This window comes from Canis lupus, chromosome 20 (assembly GCF_048164855.1).
Source record: "Canis lupus baileyi chromosome 20, mCanLup2.hap1, whole genome shotgun sequence".
Classification (NCBI taxonomy): domain Eukaryota; kingdom Metazoa; phylum Chordata; class Mammalia; order Carnivora; family Canidae; genus Canis; species Canis lupus.
The window spans coordinates 23,663,115-23,682,238 of record NC_132857.1 but is presented as its reverse complement, the minus strand read 5'-3'; the positions used below and the strand labels follow the sequence as shown (position 1 = coordinate 23,682,238).

Sequence of the window (19,124 nt, the reverse complement as noted above, 5' to 3'; positions counted from 1 at the left end):
ACAAGTTCAATTATTTTAGACTTAAATCTGGTAAAAAATGTAATTAAATTTAAAACATGCAATCAAATAGCATATATATATATATTTTTTTTTCCCATATAGCACAAGATGATGAAAGATAAGATAATTTTCCTTATGGAGATTCCGATCTAAGCCCAAATGAAAAGAAAAAAGAAACCTATCTTCATCATGGCAGGTGACTATGTCCTACAAAAAGATCCTTGCATCATACAAAAATGCAACTCCTATAACATAACAGAACTTTAACATGGGGGAAAACGAGGCCTTTTTTTAAAGTAAACTGCTGTTGCAAGGTAACTTTTAATTTGCGCACATAATGTAAATTGCTACGGTCAGCGCACCTTGGGTCACGGAAACAACGGTAGCTGGATCCAGAGGTGCCCCGGCAGTCCGGGTGTTCAGGCAAAGTGCCGTGAACAGTGAGGATCGATGAGCTCCTCAAAGTGTCACGGCCAGATCCTCGGCAGGGTGGCTGGAGAATAATATTCAGAGAGCAAGCACATGCTTAGTGTTACACTTTAAATTGATGCTGACATTTTGGATTGTGAAAAGAAAGTTTTTCCTAAGTAATATAGGAAACAACCCAGCTAACCTTCTGGAGGATATCAGATAATCATGGTAGGTTGTTGTGTAAGAGCTAACTTCTCAGAAATGTGAGCCCATGTGAAATACAAACAAGCAGCCGTTGCAGAGATTTACTATAGTGATCAACATTTTAATTACTTTCTGTTTTCTTAGATGTACAGGACTATTGCGATGAATATTCGCTCCATCTACAAACAAAGCAGTATTTTTAGCCTGGTATTTGCATTTGGTGGCAAAAAACTCCCACAAGGGTACGAATAACCACGAGTCATGTGCTGATTAATCCGAGACTTCTCAAGTCACGCATTAATTAAAGGAATTACTATGATCTTTGCTGGTAACGCTACACATTTGTCACACGGCATGCAGAGAACGACTTATTGGATGGTCAGATTTCAAACAAATCTCCAACCCTGCAAATACAGAGAGGATTTTTTCGAATCACTGCTGATGGTGACTCAATAAAAACCGAGGGCCTAAGTATGAAAACAAACTCCTACCAGAAAATCGCTAGACCAGTCTACACATGTGTGATGATTGACAAATAACTCGAGTGTGCAAAGAAGTGTTCTCCACATAAGAGAGAGGAGGACCACAATGGAAGGTGTGCAATGCAGGCCAAGCCACATCCTCAGCCGGCCCCGGCCCCCCGGCTCCAGGCCCCCCAGCCCCGAAAGGGGCGCGCACACACTGCGGCCCTGCTGCTCCGTACTCCTGCCAATGCCCTACGCTCTGGACATGCAGCCTTACCTCAGAAGCCACGGACTATCTATCAAGTGGGTTAAATTGCTTCATGTTTTCAAGGCGTCTTATAAAGCATTCTCGGGAAAATGTTTTGCTCCGTCATTCCTGACCTTTTAGAAACGGTGCCCCAGCAAGTATTAATATTGATGAAAACCACATGATCTCGGTCATTTACTGCCGACTGACACACACAGGCCCAAGGTAACACAACACAGCTTCCCTGGTTCTTAGAACGTATACATAGACCAAAGTTGAAATACTGAACTTTCTTTTTTCAGAAGAAGATCCTACATTTTTCTGGTTAAAACTGACCCATTGCTTAAACTCTGCCCTTTATTTTTATTTTTTTTATTTTTTATTTTTTTAGTTTCAGAAGCAGAATTTATTTATTTTTTTAAGTTTTTCTTTTTTTTGTTTATAATAAATGTATTTTTTATTGGTGTTCACTTTGCCAACATACAGAATAACACCCAGTGCTCATCCCCTCAAGTGCCCCCCTCAGTGCCCGTCACCCATAAACTCTGCCCTTTAAACATCTCTGATAAAATCGAAGATGTCAAAGAAACCACATAAGACATTTCAGAAAATCAATTTGAAAGGTGTTAATCTCTATATGGGAAATATTTTTCTGCCGCAAAGGAATCTATATGCATCCTTCCTTCCTTAACAAAACAAAGTGAATTTTGTCGCATTCGGTTCTATAAAAAGAGAAGCCCCACAGCCCTATTCTGAATGTGTCAGCAGGTCTTCTCGTGTAGGGAGTCGAAGGGTACAAGTCTCCTCTTCCAGAAGTGGGCAGGCAGCAGCGCACTTACAAGCCACAGGCCAGAAGAAGAGGATTATTTCCACAACAGGCAAAACTGCCAGGAGGAACAAGCCACGACAACCGCGTGCATATTAAAGCCTTACAGTGGCTCCACAAGACCAAGGGAGCACCGAGAGCTCCCACTCATGCAGTTTAGCTCGAGATTCGGGGAAAGCATTTGACTATGGGGTTTGGAGGATGGAGCATGAACAGTACTTTTGTAAGACTTCTGCAGGTGGGAAAACTGGGCTGTGCTCACATAGCTATCACCCACCAAGACCAAGAAAGCCTCAAACGTTATTTTTAAACACTGGATTCTCACATCCATTCCTTATTTTTCATGCCTGAATTACAGATGTCATGATACCATGAGATACTTTAGGATGCCTACGCATTGCGAAGTAAAAACTTCTACCAGCAGCTGGCTGACCACTAACCCTAGGTCAGAACATGGGCTACTGTATTTATCACTAATCCTGATATGACAATTCACTATAAACTTAATTATTAAAGCTCTCCTAAAACATCAAGAGTCTGACACCATGTGTTTACATCAAAGCCAACAGACATATAAAGGTGAAATCGGAGTATATTAAGTATTACTCCTTTTTCCCCACTGGATAATCAGTATTTGATATTTCAAACACTCAGAATATTTCTCAATGTTTTCTGTCAAAGTATTGTTAATGAAAGGAAAGAGGGAACGAGTTACAGAACTTTAGAACTGAGCTGATGCAAAGAAAATTAGACATTTCTTTGAAATCTCACATTTTTGTAACTGGCTACATAAAATATGGGTTTACTTTAATATAAAAATGACAATCTTCTCCATTCCTCACGTATACACAGTAAAGCAACTACCACGTTTGGTGGAAACATGAAGCGGAAGATGGGTCAGAGGGAACGAGAGATGGATGCTTTAGCACCAGCTCTCAAGCTTAAACAAGGAAAATAATAAGTTAGGAAAGATTTACACATAGCATTGTTTTCACAGTAAATATTTAGAAATATAAATTAAAGTAGCGTGAAATTGCAGTATCATGATATGGATAAACAACAGATTGTGAGGTCATTAAATTATAATGTAAATCTGTTATCTATAAAATATATGCAATGATGTCTATGATATATGGAGGAGACAGAGCATGCTGCAAAACATCATGATCAACAGATTCTCCTTTATACAAAATCTTATATGTACATTTCTAAATATGCACGAGAACACGTGACCAGTGAGAGACATCAGCAAGAGCTAACAGGAGCTGCCTCTGAGTGACGAGATCTGCAATTCCGTTTACTTTTTGCACTTCTATATACTGATTGCATTTTTAATGATCATTTATCTGAAAAGTTCTTTCCAAAGTAAAATGTCTTTTTTTTAAAAGAGATTCTGACATGAAATGAGAAAAAAAACAAAGGGCTTTATTTTTAAAGAAGAAAAACTTCTAGCAAGGTCATGTGCTAGTCTACTACCCTGAAGGGACTGTGCACTTTGAAGACTTTGGGAAATGTTCACTGTGCCTACAGAGTAGTCCCATGCTCATTCTGTCATTTCTGCAGTGAGTAGCACCAATAGAAGAGGTATGGAGGGCAGCCCCGGTGGTGCAGCGGTTTAGCGCCGCCTGCAGCCCAGGGCATGATCCTGGAGACCCTGGATCGAGTCCCACGTTGGGCTCTCTGAATGGAGCCTGCTTCTCCCCCTGCCTGTGTCTCTGCCTCTCTCTCTCTCTCTCTCTGTCTCTGTCTCTATGAATAAATAAATAAATAAAAATCTTTAAAAAAATAAAAGAGGTATCGAGAAGAAGTGAAAGGTACTCCACCCTCTGGTACAGAACGTGTTTTCATGTGAGGCTCAGGGACCAGTAGTGGGTTATTCTCGACTATACTGCTCTCAATGACATCAAGCACAAACCCACTAAGAGACTTAGGCGTGCCTCTGCTGTTATGACATTTTGGTCAAAATGGCAAAATGCATCTTAATTACAGTTTTGATAGGTATGTACTTATAGGTGTCATATATTCAACGACCTTTCAGGTTCAGGATATAACTGAGTACACTTAGGACATGTAAAGTTAACAAATTAAAACTCTGATAGATGATAGGAAAGAAAATTCTATCCAGAGTTTCACCGATACCATGAAATTATCGTTTTGATGGCCCACATTTATGATGCTCTAAATATATGCACAGTGTAAAGTAGTCAATCTGGATTTCTACAAAAGGACACTGAGCACAAAATGGAAACATAAAGACAGTTCTATGAAATGAATCTCATAAACTATCGACCGAAGAACATTTTATGTTTAAACTAAACAGTTTTTGACTCCATGATCATTTATCATACTCAAGATAAAAATAGATAAAAAATAATTGATAATTGATGATTAAGACAAAATTCATATAACACTAGCATTATTCTTTCCAAGTATTCCAAGCAGAAATTCTTATAGGACACAACCAAAAGTATGGGCTATTTACTTGCTGTTATTTTAATAAAAGAACAAAGAAAACTAAGACCTCACAAAATGTTGAAATAGCTATCTATCTACAGACATTGTGAATTTTTAGGAAGACACGCTGAAACATCAATACCATTGCAAACACACACGCATGCGCATATTCTGGTACGATGAACTTGAAAATTAACAAGCTATATTGGAGTTATGAATAATGGTCCTAATTATTCTTTTCCCAAAGTAGTAAACAGAAATACTATGTCAGAGTTTTCTGATCAGTGACAAAGTCATTAATAAATGAAATCAAAATGGCTAGCAATCAATAAAAAACTGTATTTGTGAGGGAAACATTCACTGCTACACTAGGCTTCCATTCCGTATAGGCAACAGATTCATTTTAGTATGTAAAATGCTCTGGGTTGAAGAATGCTTTTGACAAGAAATGATAAAGATTTTTCCCTATCACAGTAACAAAAACATATATTCACGTTGTGTTTTTTGAACTGCTCATCTTCCTAAAAAAATTAAGTAATGAGGAAGGCCATAAGATGGCTAGGAAAACATAAACTGTAAGAAGCAAGAGGTTCATTTCCCTTAAACAAAATTCCCAGAAAGCAGGCAAGAAAAAAAATAAAAGACCTCAACAATTGGAAAAGTTGGGGAAGGAGGGGAAAATCTGAAAGCAAGCAAGATGAAAATAATGAAAATACCAGCTGACATAAACAGGGATAGAATGCAGTCTAATCCCCAGACTCCTGAGCAAGGACATATGCAAAATTAGCACGGGAACACAAAACTACAACAGAAAGATGGTACGCGTAGCACCGGGACCAAGTATTAAACAAAGCATATCGAATTCAGAACTTGCTCATCAAACTGGATTAATTCTCCCTTTTGATGAAATGCATTTTGAGTTCAGGTTACGTCACAGGAATATTTTTATGGAATGACTTTAAAAATGTAGAGAAAGACTCTGATTCCTCTGACTCCCCTTAGTGAAAGAAAATCTTCGAATGCTGCTAAAGTTAATTAAAAACCATGAGGGAGGGATCCCTGGGTGGCGCAGCGGTTTAGCGCCTGCCTTTGGCCCAGGGCGCGATCCTGGAGACCCGGGATCGAGTCCCACATCGGGCTCCCGGTGCATGGAGCCTGCTTCTCCCTCTGCCTGTGTCTCTGCCTCTCTCTCTCTCTGTAACTATCATAAATAAATAAAAATTAAAGAAAAAAAAACCATGAGGGATCAATGAAATGAGAGATTCAATACAGACTGTGACATTCTGGGCCAAAACTGAAGTGTCACCAAAAAGTAATGGTTTTGGTAGACCCTGGCTAACAAACGAGAAAGGATATCAAACACAAAGACTTTTTTTTGTCAAGAATGGTAACACTGATGAGAGAGAACCTCAAAGTGACATACATACATACCGACAACTGAGTATGTATATTCAGCATAAAGACTCACCAGAAGCAGGTGTCCATGCCTCTGTGGACAAAAAACAAAACAAAACAAAACAAAACAAAACAACTTTGGTTAACAGATCAACACACATATTAAAATCCAGACACTATAAGTTCTGGCACAGAGGCTGAAGCACACATTACATGAGAACACTGTTGCTGTCTCTATCTGGTGAAACACAAAGGAGTGTGAACCTCGTAAATGCAATTTTGGGTATCAAAGTCCAACTGACTCTTTGTAATGTGCTCTGGCTTTGCAATTCTCAACATAGCAGGTGATAACCTGATATAGAAGTGAATACTACCGTGACTTCGGTTAGCTGCATGTGAGTTGTTTAAATATCAAAAGGTGAAGTACGACAAATTAGGAATAAAACACAAGTTTATGGAAAGGGTGCTTCAAAGAATGAAACCTGGATAAAACTCAAAAGCAGGAATCCTCCCAAGTGATCCTTTGCTACAAAATTAATTCACATTAGTGGAAGGCTTTGCTATGCCCAGTGCTGGGAATGTTTTTGTCCTGTCGGAAACAGTTCACGCAAAATACCGAATTTCCATATTTCACCGTTATGTCCCGTTGTTTTGCTCAGAAAGAGTACCAAATCTCTGTGCTTAATTTAAAATGAACTACAATTTTGCTGGGGGTTTAATTGCTAAGTAATTTGTTTGAACAGTTTAAACCACTTACAATTTTAGTCAACATAAAAATTTGTGGGCAATCATACGGGAAAACTCATAAAACCACAGCTAAATTCCTAGGGATCAAAGTGTTATAGACTGAAATAGCCTTTAACTAACAAATGATCATTATGATTGGATGTCAACTGCATTCCTATATTGTAATTCATTTGCATATGTAAGAAAAAATAGAAAACCATTAGGCCAAGTAAAGGACTAAAAATTGCTTTTAAAGCAGCAACACTATGCAAATCTAAACAGAAATTCCAAACGTCCTGTTATTCTTCTGGGAGTTCAGAGCAAAAGTCGTTCTTACGTAAAAACGGAATTAAGGTTGAGAGCCCACAAGACTTCCTGACGGTGCTTCGTAAGTTAGAAAATGAGCCCATAGATAGGAGATCGTAAAGACGCTTTTCTTCCAACAGAGACGGCTTCCTTACTGCTCACCCAGTTCCTGACCTCTGTCATGAGCTAGTGAACCCCCAGAACAAAGCTGAGAACAAAACCTGGGTTTCGATACGACTCCACAGTTGAACTCAGAACCAGATTAAAACCAGGGCTTACGAGAGCTTTCCCGCTGTCAGATTCAACCGTGGGTCATCCCTAATCCCGCCCCAGACCAGCGAGAAGACAGCAAGCTCCCATCCTTGCAGGAGTGTGCCGTGGAAGCGTCACAAGCCAGGGACAGAGGGGTTGTGTCCCTCAGAGTGAAGCTACAGGAAATGGTTTCCTTCTTTTCATTTTTTCGTTCTTAAGGAACTTTCATAAAACAGCTCTGAATCATGCAGTCTCCTTTAAAAATGTTCTCCTCATAAGGAAAACAGAAGAAAAATCAACCACCAAAGGTCACACTTGAAAACGCAGAACTTCAGAACTTGTGGAAGAAACACCTGTAAGACCTCTTTCTTTGTACCACTTCATGCAAAGTTTCTCATGAGAAATTTATGTACTGGTTTGTGTTTTATGAATCAGACCTGAATAAAAAGAGAGACTTCTGCCATGAAACTTAAAGGGTAAGAAAATCTCCGTGTGCGTGCCACTCCCAGCATCATGAGTCAGGTTTTTCCCCTCCCCACGCAGACTGTTCCAGAGTCTCACCTCAATCCCCCCTACTGGTCCTTACAGATGCGCTAAAATGGATTACCACTGCAGTGGTTTATCAGTCCTCCTCCGATATCCATAGAAAACTAAAGAAGACCAAGGAGGGTCCTCAAACTCCCATTCCCGACCTGGTGAAAATGGCATTTAAAGTCCTTAACACCCGAGAGGAAGTGGCTGAACTTAAGAGGCAGGCCAGGCTCCAGCAGAAGGTCCAACTCCAGACCCAAGCGTCGGTGGGAGCCCGCAGAAAGGGGGAACCAACCGAATCCCACCTGGGGCTTGCTTCAGATGTGGCACCGAGGGACAATGGGCCCGTCAATGTCCCAATCCCAAGGAGCCAACGCGGCAATTCCCTCAATGTGGAACGATGCGCCACTGGAAATCCGCCTGCTGGGTCTCGGGGGATCCTTGGCGCCTCCACACAGAGGAAACCCTGAGCCGGGAAGTCCAGCCTTTCAACTACTCGGATTGGATGATGACTGACGGGGCCCAGACTCAGACACCCCCTAAGCCAGGCCAAGCCCAGGGTCCTGCTCCAGGTAGCAGGGAAGCCCATCTCTTTCCTGTTGGGCACGGGGGCGACTGACTCCATTGTGCCTTCCTACTCGGGGGCCAGCTTCCCCTCTCCAGTAGCCGTGATGGGAACTGATGGCACCTCCTCTATTCCACGGACTGCCCCACTCCTCTCTTGCAGCCTGGATGGGTTCTCCTCCTCACACTCCTTCCTTAGAATCCCTTCCTGCCCAGCTCCTTTTCGTCGAAAATCCTGACATCTATCTATCAGCTTCTCCTCGGCTAAGTCCGGCTACCCTCCTACTTACCCCCTCTACTAACCCAGAACCCTCCCATTCCTGCTCTCAACTCCTGGAAGAGCTGCCCCCTCCACATCCAGGACTTTAGAATCAGCCCTTCCCTAACCCTGACCAAATTCTCTTTGTGGCCAGAGACACGCAGCATAGGCCATCATTACCCTAGATGCCATCCTAGAGGCAGTTCCCCCCTCCTCGGGACAAGCTCTCGGAAGGCAGAACTTAGAGCCCTCACCAGGGCTCTTCGCCTGTCCAAAGGGCAATGAGCTACCATATACATGGACTCCAAATGTGCCTCCATCATCACACATACACATTCTGTCCTCTGGCAAGAGCAAAGGTTTCTTACAACCAAGGGAAGCCCCATAATCTATGGGCCCCTCATTTCAAAACTACTAGAGGCCCTCAGCCTTCCCACTGAAGTAGCCATTGTCCACTGCCATGGACATCAATCCTCCATGGACCCGGTGTCCTGGGCCAACAACAAAGCTGACTCAACTGCCCAAGCCACTGCCTTAGGCTCCTCATCAGCTCCCCTCCTCTTCCTCAACACACCACATTCCCCCTCTTACACAGATGAGGAAACTCACACACTAAAAAAGATGGGAAGAATAGCCAGGGAGAAAGACTGGATCTTCATTCAAAAGAAACTCGCTCTTCCAAACCATTTAGCTCCTGTGATCATTTCAGACATACGTCAATCCCTACACATTGGTCCCAAGGCCTTACACCAGTTCCCAGGATTCCACTATCCACATCTCCAAAAGGTAATTGGAGAGGTGCGTTAGTCTTACAAAACCTGCTCCACTGTAAATGCTCAAGGGAGAATTCGCAGGCCAGGACCCAATCACCAGCTCCATGGCTACCAACCTGGCAAGGACTGGCAGCTTGACTTTTCCCACATGCCGCGCCATAAATCCTTTCGCTACCTATTAACCTTAGTGGACACCTTTACAGGCTGGATAGAGGCTTTTCCCACAGCTCGGGAGATGGCGGATGTGGTGACCACCATACTCATCGAACAGATCATTCTGAGATTCAGCCTCCTGGAGATCCTACAATCTGACAACAGCCCGGCTTTCATCTCCAGCATCATCCGGCAAGACTCCGAGAGCCTAAATATTACCTGGAAACTCCATATCCCATATCACCCCCAGTCTTCGGGTAAGGTAGAGTGGGCCAACGGCCTTCTCAAAGAACATCTCACCAAACTTACCCTTGAAACTCCACCTGTCCAGGCCAACCCTCCTCCCGCTGGCTTTAACAAGGCTCAGAGCCACCCCTAGAGGGCCATCGGGCCTAAGTCCCTTTGAGCTTCTCTACGGGGTGGCCCTTCCTGCTCACTTAAAATCTTCCATCATCACCTCCTCCTCTCCTATCTTACTTACCTACCTTCCCTAACTCTTCTAAGAGCCCTCCTGTGGGCCCATGTGGATTCAGTCACCCCTACTCCAGGAGCACCCACCTACAGGCTAACCCAACTCAGGACCAGGGCCCCTTCTCCTGGATAAAACTTATCCAACAAGGCACTTCCCTCGCCAGCCTTTCCTGCATGGGCAATCTGTCCCACTGTTTTATCTGTGCCGCTTTAGGCAAAACTCCCCTTGTGGCCATTCCCCTCCCCAAGTGCATTCAGCTGCACCAGCCCCGCACCCACACCTCCAGTGCCTGCCTCATCCCTCTCTCACTAATGTTGCCCTATTTACTGACCCTCTCAACCATCAATTCCCCTTCTGTTATTCTGCCCCTAACTCATCCCTGTGCAACGTCACCCGGTCAAACGTCACCTCTCATCATGCTGCTATTGCCTGATTCTTTTGGTGCCATGGCACCCTATCTCAATCTCTCAATACCTCTGCCTCGCTCCTGACTGTCTCCCTAGTTCCGCGATTAACTATCTATAGTCAGGCAGAAGTAGCCCTCCTCATCAGCCCCCTGGAAAAGCAGAAACGAGTGATCTTTCTCCCACTGGTTGTCAGGGTCTCCCTGGCCTCAACCCTGGTGACCACTGGGTAAGGGGCCCTTATTCTACTCTGTAGATTCCTCCAGGGACCTATCCGAGAGGCTTCAAATGGCTATCGAGGCTTTGGCAGAGTCTTTTGCTTCCCGACAACGCCAAATAAACCCGGTGGCCCAGGTAGCTCTTCAGAACCGACGTGTCTTGGACCTCCTCACGGCCAAGAAAGGAGGAACTTGTATGTGTCTCAATGAAGATTGCTACTACTACATCAACGAAACAGGTGTAGTTGAAAGCAATCTCCACGTCCTCGCCAAAGTTCGTGAGTCTCTCCAAAGACAGTATCACCCTGTCGACCCAACTACACCCCAATGGTGGCAGACCCCACTAACCATATGGCTCCTCCTCTCTCTAAGCCCACTCCTAATCATTGGCATACTATTAATGGTGGTCCCTTGCTCTCTCTGAATCATCAAGGAAGGAATCCGCGAAAGATCTCGGTTATCAGTCAACCAACTTGTTTTACACCCCTACGCTGGCCTGCCCACCTCCGACAGGCACCACGACGCCCCTAAATCAGCAGGAAGCAGCCGGATCTGAATCATCGCCCCATTATAACATAACAAAAAGATCTGAATGTTGGGCTGGGGAGACTGGGGACCTCAAAATGGCTGACCCCAGGCCAGCAACCTCCCAATAAGGCCGCCTTGCGGCCCTACCCTAACTGAGCACCCAAAGACCTGTAACCCTTGCCCTAATTGGAATGCCGCCCCGCCCCCATCTTCCAGAGGAAAACTCTTTATAGACCCCCCCTGCAGTTTGCTTGGGTGTGACTCCCCCCCTCGCTCTCTCTCCCCTGCGGGCCTCAGAACCTAGCCAGGGAGCGCATCCCATTAAAAGCCTGTTTCAAACAAAATAAATAAATAAAAATAAAAGCCTGTTTCCACCAACTTTTGCCTGGCCTCTCTCTTCCAGTTCACTACCAATCAGATTAAACCTGACAAAAACCATGGTCCTTTTGTACCAAACTGCCACTTAAAGACTGTGACAGCTAATCTCTATGTTGTTAGGAACTATATCATTTCAATATGTGTGAAACTGGCAGGGACATAAATTCCAGACATCATTCACTCTTGGCTTTGAAACAGGCTCATGGTATCTGGTATTAGGCAATGTTCTTTGGAATTTGTAGATGAATCTGACCACATCTAGCTTCAGACGTGGAAAAAAAAAACATATCTTATTTAGCAAAGTGATAATGCAGTGTTTTAAATACATCCCAGCTTAGATGACACACGATACTTTTCTCAATGGTTCCGGGGAGCCTCAGTCATTGTGATTTGATAGCACGCAAGGTCAATGAGAAACAGACACGTGGAATTTGAAGCAGAAAGGTACGGTCTTTCTGGATCTTCACATTTGTTTCAATTTCTCACTAATGACTCCTCAAGGCCTTGAATACATGAGTCACCCTTTTAGGCAACTACTATGATTAAAAGTAAGAGAAGAGCAAGTAGGATGTTACCTATTCATTTGGCTGAGTCTTCGAACTCTAAGAGACGATGATGAGACCACCAGTCCATGGGGTGTCAAACTTAACAATGCAGCAGAGGCAACAAGAAACTGCTCGACCCAGGAGTAGATGTGAGTGAAGGCTCACCGGAGGAATCATTCTATACCATAATCGACAGTCTGTACACATCACTGCCTCGGGCTTGGCTCGGCTTCATCTGGTGCACGTGTTGGTCTCACCCAGGAATTCAAGAAGGGCACTGAACACTAGTGATGAAACTGCTCTGCAAGGATATTCTGATTGTTCCATCACATGGGCCTCTTAACAATCCTAGCTTCCCAAACTGCATTCTCAGTGTGTTTCTCCAAAACAATGAGGTGCCACCCTTTATCTGAACTCTTGAATACCACCTCTGCCTGTGGCTGTCCTGTTATGGGGACACCTTTTGCAGCTGCATGCTTTCCCCATTTCTCATTGTGTCCCCTGCCAAGTTTGGACCCCTAGAATACCTACCCTGTCCTGTGTCCAGGCTTGCCGTGTCGGTGATTCATTCACATGGACATTCTGCTGTGGGCTTTGTTCTCTCGGGGCTCACGATATTTACATTCCTTCCCAAGCTTTGCTGTAGGCCAAATCCTTGCTCCTCACCTGGTCCCATCTGGTCTACCCAGACTCAAAAAAAAAAAATCACAACCAAAAGTCAAAACAAAGGAGGAGCAGGTGGAGATTTTTCCAAGCCGAGACCCTGAAGACGAGAACTGAGGAAGACGGACTCGACATTTACTGGTGTGAGGATGAAAAGAGATACTCAGGATGATGGATATTACACACCATCTCACAAGCTTTCCGTGCCTGAAGTGTCTAGCCTGTTGTTCATTCCACGCAAAACTGTGAGACTCAGGCACTCTTTCAGAGCCTTCTGGGACAATATGGGACAACATGTATAAAATATGGGATGATCATCAAAATGAACCCGATTAAACTCAAACAATGGACTTAATTTTTTTTATCATCTCCTTTTTTTAAAAAGATTTATTTATTCATGATAGATATAGAGAGAGAAAGAGAGAGACAGAGACACAGGAGGAGGGAGAAGCAGGCTTCATGCTGGGAGCCTGACGTGGGACTCGATCCCGGGACTCCAGGATCGTGCCCTGGGACAAAGGCAGGCACCAAACCGCTTAGCCACCCAGGGATCCCGATCATCTGCTTCCTAATCCCCATCTCCCTACAAAGGTGGTCAATGATTCATTATGTTATTATCTGTTTCTCACCCCAACATTTCTATCTACCTGTATCCATCCATTTGCTGATGACTGAAACCAGGCAGCCATATCTGTTTCTACATCTAACCCATGACCGTTCTAATTTAAAATATACTTTACATCCATCTTATTATTTTCTTCTCTATATTCAGCACCCAGGTCACATTTATATGTCCCATTGTCATCTCTCACTAGAACTAATATCATTGCATTCTGGCTAGCCTTCCCACTTGTAACTCAAGTCTTTTCGATTTTTTAAAGATGACTTTTACCTCTTTGAGAGAGACCATGAGAGAGAGTGCATGAGTCGGAGCGGGGAGAGGCAGAGGGAGAGGGAGAAGCAGATGCCCCACTGGGCAGGGATCCTGACCTGAGCCGAAAGGCAAAGGCTCAACCGACTGATCCCCCCCACACCAGGTGTCCCTAACTCTGTTCTTTTCTGAATCGTTCCCAAACCCACAACAGGTAGCCTAATAGTGAAAGCCCCAAACATCATTATGTTGTTACTTTGCTTATTAGTTCTCTTCAAAGTCTTCTCTTTGTACCTTGGATGAAATCAAAACCCTCTGAGCCAATAAATCCTGGTGTGATCTAGTCCATGCTGACTTTAGTCACATCTAATGCTGCTCTCCTATCTATCTATTCATTATGTTCCACCTTCCCTGACCATTTTTTCAATCTTTCTCAATCTTGGAGACTCCCATCAATATTTTTTTTACATTCTTCAACATCTCAATGGCTATTAAGATTTCCTATGTAGGAACTTAGCCTTAGCCTTACAACGTTCATCACATATGTTACTTCTTTAACGGGGTCTTCCCTGAACCTCTAATTTAAGAGCTAGTTCTCTCCATTATGATATTTTATGGTCATTGTCATTTTCTTTCATAGCACCTTTCCCACGTTTCTTGTAGGCACTTGTCAGTATGAATATTTCTAAAGTGACTGTCCTCTGAGTAGGCCGTGAGAAAGCTCCATGGGAACATGGGTCTTTTGCTTTCTACTGTATGGCAATGCCTGGTACAGGGACTACAATCATTGGCACTCAATATATCTGTCCAATGAGTGAGTGGAAATTCTGTATCTCATAGTTTATTTGTTCAATTATTCAATAAGCTATTATCTTGTGTAAAGCATGGTCTTCACCTCATTGGGTACAGCAGAGACAAAGAGATGCAAAAGTGCCTGCTCTGGTGAAGCTTCTAGAGTGGGAAACCAGTAATTAGCAACGAATACAAAACATCACATCGCATTTTAGAAAGAGACATGTAGCAAAGAAAAAATGGAGCAGGACAACGGAAATGAGGGGTGCCAGCGAGATGGGATTTACAGTTAGAATAAATGATCAATGTAGGCCTTCATGAACAGTTTACCTCTGGGAAAAGACTTGAAGCAAGTGAAGGCTCTCTAAGAGAAATTCAAGTCAAAGAATTTTCTAGGCAAGGGAATGAGCTAGAATGAGTCCAAGAGTGGGAACTTGTATGGGTTTCTGAGAAACAGTAAAGGAAGATGCAGAGTGGTCAGGAAGGCAGACATAGAGGTTGTGATAAAAGAGACAAGGAAGGGCAGACAGATCACGTAGGCCTTTTGACCACCATCCCCACTTTGGCTTTTACAGTGACTGAGCTGAATGAGCCTTCAAATGGTTTCAGAAGAGTTATAGGATCTTACTTTTGCTTTAAGTGGATCGAGATGGCTGCTCCATGTAGAATCTCACAGCGGGGCATGGGGAAAGGCAGGAAAACCCCACAAAAGGCTTCTGAAGAATTCAGGCAAGAGAAGATGGTCACTTGAATTAGTATCTAGCAGTGGAGATAATAGAAAACAGCTGGATTCTGGATCTATATTGAAGGTCAAGATAAAAGGTTTTTTTTTTTCTGATGCACTGGATGGGGGTTTGAAAGACAGCAAGGAATTAAAGACAACTCTGAGGTCTGGAGGCTGAGTAACTGGGAAGACAGCCTTGCAGTCAAGTCACAGGGGTGAAGAATACAGAGGAGTATGTGTGGTGAGATCATGTTTATTTGCAGAAACTGGAGGAGAGGTTACATGAGTAGTTGGATATACAATTCAGTGGGAGAATGACAAATGTGGGAGGTGTCCACCTACAAACAGCACGGAAGGCAGGACAGGAGATGATCTCACTCCAGACCCGGCCCCCACCCCGGAGTGACTATAAACAGAAAAGACCAATTGCCATGCACCACGCCTCGTGCAAAGCCTCGTGCCCTTGCGTTCGGGTCGCGCTCAGGTGGGCCTTACTCCTCAACTTACCAGGATTATGGGAAATATTTCAATCTGACACATATAATAAGCATGATGCATAAGTAGGTAGCCATTTAGGACAGATCTCTCATTGTCAGACTCTTAACTGTGAAATGAATAAATTAAATTTCTTCTATCAGGTAACATTTTTATTATCATGTATATTTTCTACTTGCTAAGAAAGAAAGCAATGTGCAAATATTTTGTGGTTTAAGTAAGTATCTACAGGAATAGCCATATGGTGTGATGATGGCTAGAGGGCCTCACAGATCCTACTTTCATGCAGTGCACATGCCTCCCAGGCACAACCGTACAATCTACATTAGAGAAAATATAGCATTTGAATAACAAGAGATCACTGCGATAAACTGGGCCCATAAGGCTTATTATAAACATCTTCTAAATATAAATTGCTCTTCGAATTCTATCCTGTAGGAGGAATAGAGTTTTTCATGCAAACCAAAGAACGTCATAAAGCCGACTGGCAGACACCTAAAACCCTTATCATAGGAACTTAGTTTTTAGTGATCTCTAAATTATTACCCAGAAATACAGTTTGGATCCTAATAACTAACTCATTCCAGAAACATTCACCACGAGCTTCATGTGGTTTCCGACACGCTCTGACGCAGGCGCTGATGACACAGAGATGGGCAAAACACATCAGGCGACTGCCCCCATCCACAGGGTTTGGTCTTCCTCCGCAGGTGGAAGAGACAATGACTGAATAAATCTGTAACATGTCACAAGGTGGCGAGCACCACGAAGAGCGGGCACGCAGGGCAGGGGATCCGGGGCGGGGTGGCTGTCGTGTAAGTCCTGCGCTCAGAGATTTCCAACTAGATTATACTGTATGAGACTGGTTGACGACTGTCTGCTATTCAAGCACACATAACAGAACAAAGGCCCCATGGAGTGAGGAAAGGTGACCCAGCTTGGAAAGGGCAATCGTGGAAACAGACACCAGGTCTTCTAAATTGCCCTCAGAGATCTTTTCCTGCTAATGCAGTAGAGAGGGGCAGCATTCCTGTTCTGCAGACTAGGAGTAGGAGAGAGAGAGAAAAAAAAGCTCATTAGCCTTAGGGACAACTGCTGATGACTGTCTAATGATCACAGTTTAATAAGTGGGATATATATATAGTAAGAGTACAGTTGTTACTTGAACAACATGTGTTTGCATTGTATGGGTCCACTTCTTTATACAGTACAGCACCATAGATGTCTTTACTCCCATGATTTTCTTTTTTTAAAGATTTAGTCATTTAAGAGAGAATGAGAAAGAGTGTGTACACGAGTTGGAGGGGCAGAGGGAGAGAATTCCAAGTAGACTCACTGCTGAGCATGAGTCCCGATGCAGGGCTTGATCCAGAGACCATGAGATCATGAGCTGAGCCAAATCCAAGAGTCAGGCACTTAACTGACGGCATCGCCCAGGAGCCCAATGGCTGCACCACCCAGGCGCCCCTCTTCCTTATGATTTTAATAACATTTTCTTTTCCCTAGCTCACTTCATTGTAAGATACATATTAATCTACTGGTTATATCATCGGTAAGGTTCCAATCAACAGTGGGCTACTAACTAACAGTCAAGTTTTGGCAGAATCAAAAATTATACGTGGATTTTCAGCTGTGCTGGGGGATGCTGTCGGGACCCCTAATCCCCACGTTGCGGGGAGGTCAGCTATATTCTAGTGAATTTGTAGTTCTTTACGGTATTACACTGTCCAATTTTGTCACTTCTACAAAAACCTGAAGCAGAGAATACAATGTTCATTGAAACCTGTTTCAGTAACTAAATTTGAGCTACTGTTGATGAAATTGAGTACTGTATATTTCCTGTTATGAGAGTATCTCATGCGCACGCATGCACACACACCATCCCTACAGAGCCTTGTGTGCCACTCGATGCCAGAGAAACTTCCCTGTTTTATCCACAAAGTTCACATTTCCAAAGCCAACCAACAGCACTGCACACATGGACTAGCGGTAATAGAAGTGAGGGATGTCTCGGTCCAGTTAGACCAGAGGAGTGGCAAACATTGTTGCCGCCAAAACCAACGGAAAACCCATTTACAAATATGACGGTCACAAATGACACTTCCCTACAAAACAAAAGTGGCACATCCTGCTGTCTTGTCCAAACTCTCTGTGGCCACAACCAATCGAGAGCTTCCAGCTTTCCTGCACTTGCTTGCTTCCCTTACGTTTGTCACCTCAGATACATGACTTTTCTTTTTTGCAGCTCAGGTTTTGATTTTTTGGTAACTTCTAAAACTTTCTAAGGTTTGGTTGTATTGATTTCTTCAAAGAATATTAAAACTTTCTAGCTAAGGATCTCCTACAAATGACTGTGTTGTCTTTACTTCAAATAATTAATAAACTTCCTTTGTACTTAAGAGTCATTAGGCACACACACACACACACACACAAGAGTCATTAGGCACCATGACAACCCACTGGTTAGTTCTCAACATTTTGCAATTCAGATCACTAGTCAGCTTTCTTCCTGGTCTTCAGACCTGCTTCAATACAACAGGGAAGTATAAAAACAACTTTCATCAGTGAAAAATCCCTAGGAGTTCAGGATTGTTGCACTCTAATGGATACATGGAAGCAAATGTGTATTTCTAGAAATCAATGAATTTATGACTATAAAATATACAGCACCTGTAAATTGAAGAGCTTCTTCCTCAAAAATATAGCCAATAAAAAAGACAGTGCATACATACAAAAAAGCCTTAAATAATAAGGGAGGAAAATAAGTAGAACATGTTAAAAAGCTGGCCAAATGAGAGAGGCATCCTGCCTCTCAGGATGGTTTCCTTATCTTTTACTGCATTTTATAAATGTCATAAAATAATGATGATTTTTTTATTGGAGTTCAGTTTGCCAACATATAGCATAACACCCAGCACTCATCCCATCAAGTGTCCCCCTCAATGTTCGTCACCCAGTCACCCCACACCCCCACCCTACCTCCTTTTCTTCCACCCCTTGTTCATTTTCCAGAGTGAGGAGTCTGTCATGTTCTGTCTCCCTTTCTGATATTTCCCACTCATTTTTTCTCCTTTCCCCTTTATTCCTTTTCACTATTTTTATATGCCCCAAAAGAATGAGACATTATAATGTTTGCCCTTCTCCGATTGACTTACTTCACTGAGCGTAATACCCTCCAGTTCCAAATGATGACTATTTTACAGGAGAAAAAAACACTTTTTTCTTTAAATTAAGAGGTATCACACTGGGAGAATCCTTTCAATGACTGGGAAAAAAATACGGTCACACAATACAGTTTGCGAACAGCAGACATATACAATGCCTGTTGTCAACTTTCTCCATCATTAACCCCATGACAAAACTCTTTTAAAAGTACAAGGGGAGGCTACAGAAGGAGTTGCTTCCACCTGTATTCCTGTTTGCAGTTTCTTCCTCATGTTTGTCAAGACAGAAAGAAGCATTTTTTTTT

At 43.1% G+C, this 19,124-nt stretch overlaps 1 long non-coding RNA gene across 4 annotated transcripts in view; it reads right to left on the bottom strand.

The window, feature by feature from the left end:
• The window catches only part of LOC140611764 (uncharacterized), a 90,228-nt gene that overhangs the window by 63,740 nt on the left and 7,364 nt on the right, over positions 1–19,124 (bottom strand). Inside the window, exons 1-2 of one of the 4 annotated variants that reach the window (XR_012012935.1) lie at positions 12,642–12,998; positions 6,075–6,095 (exon numbers count right to left, since the gene is read on the bottom strand). The exons of 2 other annotated variants lie outside the window; for them this stretch is intronic. This is a non-coding gene — a long non-coding RNA (uncharacterized lncRNA). Of the gene's footprint in view, positions 1–6,074; positions 6,096–12,641; positions 12,999–19,124 lie in introns of those variants that run through there. One more of the 4 variants, XR_012012934.1, reaches the window with a different exon arrangement.